The sequence below is a fragment of the Oryzias melastigma genome, linkage group LG8 (assembly GCF_002922805.2).
Source record: "Oryzias melastigma strain HK-1 linkage group LG8, ASM292280v2, whole genome shotgun sequence".
NCBI lineage: Eukaryota > Metazoa > Chordata > Actinopteri > Beloniformes > Adrianichthyidae > Oryzias > Oryzias melastigma.
This window is the reverse complement of record NC_050519.1, coordinates 23699661-23708762: the sequence shown is the minus strand read 5'-3', so window position 1 is coordinate 23708762 and position 9102 is coordinate 23699661.

The following is a 9102-nucleotide window of genomic DNA, read 5'->3' as shown; positions in this document are numbered from 1 at the left end:
TTCAGCCCCGCGTGACACGTGACGCGCGGCAATAGACAGACTGTCTCCTTTTTTCTTTTTCATGGAGGTTCTCCTCTAAATCAGGTGTTTAAACTCCTGATTTTAAAGCGTGTCTTCTCTCCCTCACACTCTGTGGGTCTGTCGGTAACAAACAGCTGCGGAAGAATAATCCAGTCGGACCGAACCATTTTCAATTTAGAGGAGGGGTGGTCCGGTGACGACGTTTCCAGAACAAAATATATAAACATCGTTACCTTGACATTAAAAATAAAAGTATTTGCGATTATATATTGGTTATTGGTTTACTGAAATTATTTTTTCTGTTGTGTCCTTTCGTCATCATTCGGGGCCTCCGTGCCCCCCCCCTCTCAGTCTGGGCTCCTAGAATCAGCCGCTCCGTAAGAAGAAGAAGAAGAAGCGCGGCTCTTCCGGGGTTTTCTCCCGTGTTCGTTTAAAACGAAAGTTTATCGCAATAGACTCATTTCACTATCGAAAAAAAGTAATATCGCAATAACGATAATTATCGTTTTATCGCCCAGCCCTATTTGCAGTGTTATTTTTCAAGCTCTTAAACCTTTTTAAAGAAGTTGTTCAGCTAATTAAGGAATACGATATCATCCTGACAGGAATGGCTGTGGCTTTATAATCCTGTTACCATCTAGATGCCCTGGCATAGTTGTCTGGGATTTGGCTCCAGTTACTCTCACTTTTAAATAGGCTTCAGTCAAGTGGTCCAAAGGTAAAGCAGATAGTAAAAACACAAGCCCCAAGTGAAGAATGAAGCAAATAAAACTAATACAAAAAAAGAAACCTGTAGTTGCCTCACTGATTTTGTTTGAATGTCCACATCACCCGATGAGCCCTGGAAGAAGGACCATCCACAGGTGGTGTGACTGAATGGGTCTATTCGCCCTCAGGACATGTCTTATAAAGGGGGGGCCTTGAGGAAGAGCCAGAGCTCCTTAACGAGATTATATCTTTAACCTACCCTGGAATGGCCTCCGTGTCCCCTTAGAGGAGCAGGAGAAAGTAGCTCGGGAAAGGAATGTCTGAAGATCTTTGTTCCCCGGATAAGGAATCAAAACTAAACAGAAGAATGGACTTGGGACACTTCACAAGAGCTAAGGGGCTTAGAAGCATTCAATAGACTGGTTCTTTTTTAAAACATGTATGGTACTGATCAAAGATAATGAAGTTTAAATTAATAATCCTATAGTTTTAAACTAGTATTCAAGAAAACATTATAACCAGAAGAAATCTGACCCCTCTGCTCCTTGACTGCATTTAACAATGCAAAACAAACTAGTCAATAATGTAGCAACTGTTCAATTGTGCCTAATGATGGGAAGGATTGTACTGATCAAAAAAAACAACATCCGAAGTCCAGTGTGGAGCAAAGTTAGAAAATTCTTACAATAATATGTGTGATTGAACACACTCTCTCTCCCAAGTCGTCACGCATTGATATTTGGTTAAGGACCCATCCGCGTCACTTTTTGACATTTTGGGTGTCTGCTAGTCATCATTTTTTGACATATTGGCTGTTCCCATTAAATCATGGATCACATCCTCTGGGCTGCTAGCCAGAACCGGTCCAGTACCACAAGCTCACCGGTACCCAAACCCAGTACCCTAACCTGACACTGGACCAGATGGGGTCCAAGACCCGAACCGGTACCAGACTGGACGCGTCCCGAGGACCAGTATGGCACGACTTTGACACGTGCCGGTATGGCACGTGTCAAAGTCGTCAAAGTCCCAGGGGCTGGATCCCCTGCCTTTTTATCATTCATAATTATGTTAAAAAGCTTTAAGGTTTTAGGAATTTACTAAGAGTTTTTAGGCTATTTTGTAGTTAAGCTAATATTTCAGCTACATGCTAGATATTTACCCCGGGCTTACACCGCCAGCATCACGACTTTGTAGCGTTGTGGGAGTGGACTAGCTACAGCCGATGGCTTACACTGGCTGCTGCTCCAGGCACAGCCTGTGAAAGCTCAGCCCAGACAGAGTAGTGCTGGATCTCTATGATCAGCTTCTCGTTGTCCATGACTGACAACGCTGTGCTGCAACACACTTTGAGTAACCCGAAAATTACGTAATGTTTACGACATGCTGAAACCGGCGAGTTCAGCAGAAAGTTTGTTTTATTTTGAAAATATACCGGATGCACTTTAAATTCGCTCTCGTGGTTTCCGGTTTAAGTCGTAAATAGTCCCAACTTCACAGAAAGTGATGACGATCAGCTGCGGCGTCCGTCAAAATTTGAACCAAACGAAATGGATTCGCAGCGACGCAGAGGTCAGTCCGCAGATGGAGGACCTGAACGCCTGCAGTGGGAGTTCCTCTCGCACTTTTAATGTTACGAAAAGACTGTGGCGCACGCAACGGAGCCGTGAGGCTGGCTGTGTAAGCCCGGGGTGATGTTTAGGCTAATTTAAGCTTTTTTTTTAAGTTTTTCTGTGTGGCTATTTTGAAGCATAGCAAATTTTCAACTACATGCTAGCTGTTTAGGCTAACCTAAGTTTTCTTTTTTTTTCTTTGTTATTTTAGACTAATTTGGCATTTACCTAATATTTTAGCTGGCTATCAGCTTCACTGTTTTTAGCTATCAATTTCAGCATCTTCAGCGAAAAATTCAGCTTACAGCATTCACACTAGCATTATCACAGGTAATGCTTTATATCTAGTTCATAATTATGTTAAAAAGTTACGGTTTTAAAGTTTTAAGAATGTAGTTTTAGAGTGTCCAATAAACGTTTCTCCTGTTCGGCCCGCGACCTGAGGTGCGTTTTGGATTTTGGCCCCCTGTGTGATTGAGTTTGACACCCCTATGGTACGGCGTCCTGAGGGTTGTGGACCCTTGATTTTACCAACAGTTAGCATGTCAATAAAATGATGCAGAGGGAGCCTTACCCAAACGTCAATATGTGACGACTTGGGGATGAGAATGTATTGGTAATTTTTTCCTTAGTTGAATATGTGCGAAGTTGAAGTTTCTACCGAGTGTGAATAAAGATGACAGAATCTAATGAAAACTGTTCCTGTTCCTCCTTGCTGTTTGGGTTCATGATAGTAAATGTAAAGACTTGATTCAACTGACAGTTAGCTTGGCTGTTGCTGGGCTTGCCTGAGGTGAACAGCAGTTCTGGTGAGATATTTCATTCCCTCATATCCGATGTATATGAAAACATGCCCTAAACATGGGCAGCTGTTGTTGCTAGCCTGGGGCAGCACTGATGACCTCTGAACACTGGGGTTTTTTCAAATGTTAATGAATTGATTTCTAATCACACCGTTTACAAACTATCAACAACAGTTGAGCCAAACAGAGGACAAAATTCCAGGCAAACATAGAAGCAGATGGAGAGAAATTTCTTAAAATCAGAAATATGTGGCACTCCTTAGGAGGTGATCGTCGGTGCTGATCTCATAAAAAAATCTGTAGATTCCAATCCCTGGAGGATTAATCTGTGAATCTATGGATTACGCAATGACAGGCGTGTGCTTCTATCGTACATCTTTACACTTAAATCGGCTAAGATAGGGTTAACTTAACATTGTAAGCACCGGTCAGAGAAAAAGCTGGAAAATTTGGTTTGTAGGATGAATCAACACATACAACAAGCACCCACTTTCATTTTTTTCTATAAAATTCTAAAGTTATTTATGTATGCATTCAGAATCAACAAAACATGAATAACTTCATTTGATGTATCAGGGTTTATAACCTGAAGAAAAGCGTTTACAGCAGGGGTATTCAAATCCAGGCCTCGAGGGCCGGTGTCCTACATGTTTTCCAACCAACCTTCCATTGAAGCTCCTTATTGGCTAAACATACCTGATCCTGGAAATTAGCAGCAGATAAGGTAGGATTTCTGGAAAACCTACAGCAGAGAGGCCCAAATCCTGGTTTACAGGATGAAGCATGGCTAATTTCATTATACTGTTTATAATAGCTAAGACCATCAAGGGTCAATAAAATAATTAAAAAAAACACAAAACATAATTACAAGAAGTAATATTTCAATCCATTTATTTTAAAGTTTGTCAGATGTTGCTTTCAGCTCGGATTTAGCTTTTCTACCTCTTACTGATAATTTGTGGCTGTCAAGCTCCGTTTGAGAACCAACTTTACGCACAGCTACAGGGCTCAAGACTAACTTTTTGTACTGGTTGCACCGGTGCACCCAACTCTTTTTCTTAGGTGCACCAGCACAAAGGTTTGGTGCACCGACCTTCTCGACTTCATTGCATTTAACTCAGCACTTTTACATGGTGCCTTTCCTTTTTATTTACTGTCAATATCGGCTTTTAGACTTGAAAATGATTAACTCACAAACTGGTAAACATAAAGCCCTTTATTTAGAACAGAGTTCTACAATAATGACAAACTACTAAATTTATATAATACATAAAAATGAATAAAAATGTGTAGTTTGAAAAAGCTTCAATTTGGGACAAGTGAAATGGGTGGAACCAAAGTCTTCCTGCTCATTCAAATGGTACCAAATTGGTCACACTCTAGAGCCCTGCAGCTACCTTACCCAGATCACAGTGGAATTAAACAGATGCTGCAAGGCCTCTTTCTATCTAGCTGATCAACTGGCTGCATCAGTGACCATAGCTTCTCTTTTATTGGACACTCTGCTGGTTTCTGCACTAACAACAGGTTGCTCAATAATTCTCCACTGAACACTTGGACACAATACTTCTTTCTAAATGCAAAGTTTTTTTTGAGTTTTACTTTTGAAAATACTAGGGATCAACCAATATGAATTTCTCTAAGGCCAATACCAATACTTTTTTTAAAATCTGTGTAGCCAATGTTTATTTGCAATGTTCATTTGAAAAAAAATAAATAAATAAAATGTGCAACATGTTTTCATATGCTAAATTCCTGCTATTTATACAGCATTCGGGAAGTCTGTAGTTCAGGGGTGTCAAATTCACACAAGGGGCCAAAATCCATAACACACCTTAGGTCGCGGGCCGAACAGGATAAACATTTATTAAACACTATATAACTACATTTTAAAAACTTTAAAACAGTAACTTTTTAACATAATCATGAATAGTAAAAAGGCAGGAATATTATTCCAGAATAAATCAATTTAAACCTTAAATAACTTTCAATATTTTACTCTCCATAAAAATAGATAACATCAGGTCATTAATAACAATAAAATAAAATGATCTGGAGGGCCGGATATGATACACAAAGGGGGAGGAGTCACTCAGTCCAGTTCTCAGATACAGTCAATGAGGCCAGATCAAAGGCCCACAGGTGAGCTACCTGTCCCCTCAGATACAGTGAACCCAGTACCAGTATGCACGCGTACACACACGTGCATGTTTTCACGGTTACACGAACAAAAAATACGAAGACATAATTAGTTAAGTGTTAACAGTAATCATTATGAATCCGGAATTATAAAAGCATCGATTCTTTATTTAGAAAACGCAATTGCTTATTTTTTTTCCCCGTTTTCAATTTGGTTCCCCCGCTTGTTTTGGGAGCGTGGGCTCTTTTCCCCAATAACGAGAAGACCGAGTGTCATTTCAGAACGTGTAGCGTGGTACTTTCGTCTTAGCTGCAGCCTCGAACAGATGAGTAGTCCCCCTCTTAGAGAAGTTCCATACCCGCAGACATACCTTCAAAATCAGACAGAATCCCAGCGAGGTGCTCGTTCGGGGTCTCCGACATGCTGTCGGCTCCCGCGACTCCTTCAAAGCACGAGGCCCTTCAGTCTGCTCTAAAAAACTTCTTAAAAAGTCTCTTTAGCTGAGGCGGGCGAAGGCTAGAAAAGTGCGAGGGAAACCTGGAAAACAGACTAGTTGCTCCCAGAGAACCACTGAACTTTGGTAAAGATGAGGACGGGGGTCTGCGACATACAGATGCGCGCGAGGCACAGTGGAGCTCCCGGCCCCTCCCCCTTCCCGCGGGGCCTGTGCTGCGGGGGGCGGGGCCAGGTGAGGCACCTGGGGCCCCTCTCCCAACATTCGACACCACTCAGACACTAAACCCCGAGTCCTAGTTGCCCAGACACAGAGCGGGTTGTTGAGGCTGAGGCCACAGCCTCCTCTACAGGTGGACAGTCGGACTGTTTCCACTCCTGATTCCAGTTTGGGCTTTGCCCTCATCACCACTCCTGCCGCTTTAGCTTTAGATACTCCTCAAGTTTACTTCCTGCAGTTTCAATATATTGTAAAGTTGACTTGTATTTCAACTCCTTCAATTAGACAAAAATGATGTTTTTTCTCAGGCGCCAGTCACAACAAACACAATTTACAGCGCTTAGGTGGCAGGTGCAGGGTTTAAGGTCTCACATGATTCCACAGGCATCTCATTACATGCTCCAGACATTCCCATGTTAAAATGTCAACTTACTTTGTGATGATACGATACACTCCAATTTTTTTTTTACCTCAATCAGGGGTGTCAAACTCAATCACACAAGGGGCCAAAATCCTAAACACATTTTAGGTCACGAGCTGAACAGGATAAACATTTACACTCTAAAACTACATTTTTAAAACTTTAAAACTGTAACTTTTTAACACAATCATGACATGTATATATATATATATATATATATATATATATATATATATATATATATATATATATATATATATATATATATATATATAGCATTACCTGTGATAATGATAGTGTGAATGCTGTAAGCTGTATTTGGCCGCTGTGGATACTGAAATTGATAACTGAAAACGTTGAAGCTGATGTTGAAATCACTGAAGCTAATGGTGTAAACTTTAATACTGTTGTGAGAAATGTACAAAAAGGATTGAGAAAAACTGTAACATGTACTTGTAACATATTTTTTTAACTGAAATTAGGATGAATCATGAGCAGATAATTAAATGCTGTAGTTGTTACGTAAGACCTACAGTCTCCTTGTTTTGCTCCATTCTGATGCATCCACTTATGGACAAAGAGATCCATGAACGTCTTTGTTTTCCTCATCTGTCATGACTTCAGAGCGAAGCAGATGCTCATAACCTGGAGGGACCACGGAAGGCATGAAGATAGAAAGTTTCTTTATTGTCTGTGGGGAGTGGGTTGCTGGGACCAGAGTACTATGACTGAAGGATGTAGCAGACTAGAATCTGTGTACGTCGTGAGGAGATGAGTGATCCTGATCAGCTCCACTCCTGTCCAGGACAGGAGTGGAGCTGATGATGGGGTGGGTGGCATGACTGCAGGTAGAGCTCTTGATGTAGAACTCCAGACAGGTTGATGGGAGTGTTAGACCCAGGTGAAGAACCTGGAGACAGGAGATTTCAGTGGCGAGCTTGAGCAAAGCCCTGAGACAAAATAACATCATAAACAGAAGCTGAAGTACGGTCAGGGTACTGCACCAGAGAAGGCAAATAACTGTCAATGAATGCTGGAGCAGGCCCCTCTGTAACAGTGTTCTGAAGGTGAAGTGCTGAGTGCTGACAGCCGAGCCCGATCAGGAGCGGGAACAGGAGCGTGGGTGTACCATGACAGTCTGAGCTGTAATCTGGATCTAAACTGTACGGCTCTGAAATTGTTCTGTTTTTGCTGCACTGCTAATGCTAGGTTGGGGTGTGAGGGACAGTAAGATAGAGGGAGTGTAAACAAAGAGTTGATGGAAAGTGAAGACACTCTTACAGTCCCGCCCACAACTCAGAAGTGAATTTCTAATGAACTCCTGCTGCTCTGCAGAAACTATGTCCTAGAAACGACACAGGGTTTTGATTTTGGCTAAAAACAACATCATCATAATTAAAAGACCTCAGAGAAAACTTTTACAGTAGTTCAAAAGGTGACTGGAGTGTTTTGTCTGTATGTGTGTGGTGATGTTGATGGTGGTGGGCTGGGGTCCTAAAGTAATATTCTGACATATTATTACTCTTTCCTTAACAATATTGGTTCCTGAAGTATACTTGTGTATAGATAGGCTGGAGTGCACATGCTCATGTGGGCTCAAAGCTTAGCTGTACAATGAACAACATGCTTCCGTTACAGCTTTTCTCCATCGATTTAGTGCGTTTCTCACAACAGAATTAAACCTCTAACAACATTTAGTCATTTAGACACAACCTAGTGTCAGTTTTCTGTTCATTTCATCCAGTAGCATTTCCTTTTGGACACCAAACATTTGATGAAGTACAGAACTCTACAACTGTATCACTTTTTACCTACTTTTGATCAGTATTCCTTTGTTTTAATAAAAAAAAACATAATTTTAAGTGTATGGCTCTTTAATAGAAAAATAGAAAAGCAATCAAAGTTGAAGGGATCTAGCCATGTTGGAAACAATTATTATTATTATTATTTTTTGACAGGTTGTAAAGTTGGATGTTTATTATAGAAACTAAATAAGGAGTTGATCTTCCTGAACCCAGACTCCAGCAGTTCCAGGTTTGCCTAAAAATTTCAAACAGAGAATAGATGAACTAAGCAACTATTTTTGTTCATGTTTCCTTACATGAACTCTGTTGATGGTACACATACACCAGTTTTCATCTCTTCCCAGTCCCGGTCTCACCAGCACATGTCCTGTGACTCCCTCAAAGGCCTCAGAATTGGAGTCAGAGCTTCTGGCTCCTTCTCTCTCCCTCTGCTTCCTCTGTGCATCTCTTGTCCTGATTGTTTTTCTTGGAATGGTAGAAATGGACTGTTGCAACATGAAATCATTCGGAATGATGGTTCAAAAAGGATTTGATTCTGTAGAATGCTTGAAACACCTCACCACCGTGGCGACATCTAGTGGCTAAACATGTTTTTGAACTACTGGACCTAAATGAGTAAACTAGAATGTTTCATGTGATTTGGCTTGCTTTATCTTAATAGGATGGTTTAGATTTTACTATTGTGTGAAATGACAGTTTATTCTAACTGTATTAATTGGGGGTGCTCATGTATATGTTACCATCAGTATTTTTTGGGAGCAGTTCTGTGTTCTCAAGAATCATTGTTAGACAGCATGTTTTCAAGCTCAGTCCCAGCAGATGAAGCCGTCATCCTCACAGCTTCATCCTCACAGCTTCATCCTCACCACAGCTCTATCCTCACAGCTTCATCCTCACCACAGCTCTATCCTCACAGCT